Here is a 3,167-nt window from a genome sequence, read left to right on the forward strand (position 1 = left end):
TAATTATCAGATTTCCCATCCCTCAAAACTTATCCATCTGCAACTGAGTTTAGAGTTGGAAGGAACCTAATTGCTTTGATCCTCGTGGAGGTAGAGCCTTAGACCTCACACAATTCTACATCCTTGCGTATAAGAGCCAAGTTGTCATGTTAAGGCTGTATAATGCATACACAATCAACACTGAGCTGTATGGGCTGTCTTTCATAGGATACCATTAAGCTGTATTTGCTAAAGTTGCAACACACTGTAAGTCAATAAATTTCAGTGTTTTTTTCTTTTAAAAATGTATTTTCATCAAGTTCCTTTCACTGGAACAGACAGTTCTGACTGGAAGAGAGAATCTTCCAGTCACTGCAGTAAAAGAGCAAAAATATGGCCACTATTTATTTTTCCAAGCACTTCTATCCTCATACACAATGCAAGGATTGTGTACAGTTGGTAGGAGGAACTTTAATAGTTCCTCCCTATCAGCAGATGGAGACAGAGTACACATGTTTTGATGTCATCATCCTTCAGTTAATTAAGAATTTCTCATCACACAACCTAGAGAGCATCCATTTTGTTGAGATTTGTATTTTCTTAAAGTTTCCAGGATAATGAATCAATATACTTTGGGGTTTAGCCATATCCCTGATTTCCAGACTTTTTGGGGGTTTTGGAATGACCTAAGCAATGTGATTCTGGGTCCAGCTCTACTCCTTAAGTCACATCATGCATAAGGATGTAGAGCAAACAGTCAGCATAACACCAACACAAATCACCTGCTAACTTCCATGAGAGATATTGATGTAATGTTGTTCTGTGATAAGTTCTTCAAATTGTTGGTAATTATTTTTGCAACGCTATTTGGCAGCATCATAAATTGTGGGCTGAAATGGGAACAATCTAAAAAAAACTGTAAGCAATAAGCTTAGGCAGCAAATTTAGCAGGAAGATTTTATTAATATTTTCTCACAGCTCCTTATTACAAATTTACTTTCTGTTTTGGCCCAGGTAGCAGATAGAAACTAGGTATTGCCTGGGTAGTATGAAGTGCCATAATCAGTTTCTTAAAAGAGATAATGCCCTATAGAAGTATCCTTTATTTCACTCTGAAAAGTTGTCTTTAATTATTCTCCATCCTGCAATTGTCTGCACTTATGCTTTTGTCACTGTCTCTTAAATCTTGTCCATTACATATTGCTAAGAAAGTATATGGGTACAGCCAAATGCCAAATAACAGTATTTACTAAATATTCTCAAACATGTGAGGGTAAGGTATCGGTATCCTACCAAAGTGACTGTTTCCTGGGTGTTTCCATAGGTCAAACCAGCACAAAATCCAGGGGTTCAAAAGTAATGGGATACTATTTTTCCTCATAGCCTTAATCAAAATCTGTAGCGCAATGCTTCAGAAAATATTCTGTATTTAAAAGTAGGGCTTGTTGAAACCAAAATAGATCATTTATTTTAACCTCTATTAAAACTTGTCTTCTTTCTCCCTCTGCTGAATAGGAGTTGCCATATTTCCTATATCTGACCCAGTAAAAAAAAAAAATTGAAGAAAACAAGAAATACAAAAAGTCATTATTCCACTATCTTAGCATCAAAACATCTCTTCCATTAATATTGAGTGATTTAGTCAGTGTTTTAGGTCACTCAATTTCTGCCACTCCTAGTTTTCATTTGCTGTACCCTGTTCACTGGGTTACCACAATTCTGGTGCTTCTAGTCTTGAAGCAAGGAAGCAACAGAAATATTATCCTTTTTCTTAGAGTATTTAAAGTTTTCAGCTGTGTAATAGGAATGGGAGGAACCTCTTAGTCTCCCCAAATCCATTCTTACAGCTTCCATTACATTTCAGTCAAACTGGGTGACTTTGTTTCTATCTTCAATATTTGTCCATTTAAATTGACTCTTTCTGAAGTAATAAATCAGTGAATGTAAACACTTGTTGTGTTTAATAATGGTCGTAGATCAATGCAATCCATTACTCTTTCAATTATCTCGCTACTTAGAGTTATTGCAGAAGTTTATGTGAATTAATTTTAGGTGATGACCATTTTCAGCTGATAGTTCAGGGTAGATAGAATGCCTTTTGAAGTAAACCTTTTGTTCCTTTTCAAATATTTTGTAATTACTAAAGCAAATATTTCTTCATTAGTTTGCTACTTGTGACAATTGCAACCATTTAAGACAATTAGTTTAGGTTTAGTTTGTTTCAGTCTATTCCTTTGACATCACTTCAGCCCTCAAAATAGAACCTAACTGATGTACAGATTTTTGTGCTAGCATTTTGCACAGGAAGGAATTTCACACAATACTAACAGTAGTTTTCCTGACAGTATTCACAATCTGGAGCTGTCGAATCTGTGTGTGAAAGCCCTTATTTGCAGAGCACAGATTGTATTTTAAAGCAGATAAAATTTATTTGTATGATTAAAAGGGCATAAAAAACTCTAACGAAACTTGCACGTATTATGTTAGCGATAGCAACAATGAAAATAGTTGATTCTTTGTTCAGTTTCAGAAGTACTCCCTTGTATGATCCCCTTTTTCAAATATACTGAATCATAACGTGTCTTTAAGAAGTCAGATCCAAATCCATTAAGGAACTGCTCAGTAGAAACTTGATTTGCTTTAAAACACACTAAATACCATTCTGCTGAAGAAGCAAAACATGGTTCAGGAAAGGGAAAAGAGTCACAACATAAGCCCAGCATTTCTTACTAATTATACCTAATTTGATGTGAATTATATTTAATAGGTGATAGAAGAACAGTGTCAGCAAAGAACATTACATGAAGAATGTACCACCCCATACCTATAGTCAATAGAATTAATGTTAGAAATTGTAAAACTAATTAAAAGTAGGAAGGTGTAGTAATCCCAAGGAACTGTGATCAAATGAACGCTGAAAAAGCAAATAGAAGATAGAAAACAATAATAATTATGTTGTCTCTAAATAACTAAGTTGTATTATAGATATGCTTTGGCTGGCTGCAGCTACGGAAGTGCGAACATTAAAAGAGCTGGTAGGATTTTCTCTTTGCGCTTCAGCAGCTTACAGTTAGCTTGCAGATGGCTTCTGTCTCAATTCAGTTTAATCCAATCAACTCGCCTCACTCTGTCCTATGCTCACCTATAAGAATGATTTTTTGAGTGAAAATTAGCTGCCTCTTCCTGCT

This window comes from Eurypyga helias, unplaced genomic scaffold (assembly GCF_000690775.1).
Source record: "Eurypyga helias isolate BGI_N326 unplaced genomic scaffold, ASM69077v1 scaffold10287, whole genome shotgun sequence".
Classification (NCBI taxonomy): Eukaryota; Metazoa; Chordata; class Aves; order Eurypygiformes; family Eurypygidae; genus Eurypyga; species Eurypyga helias.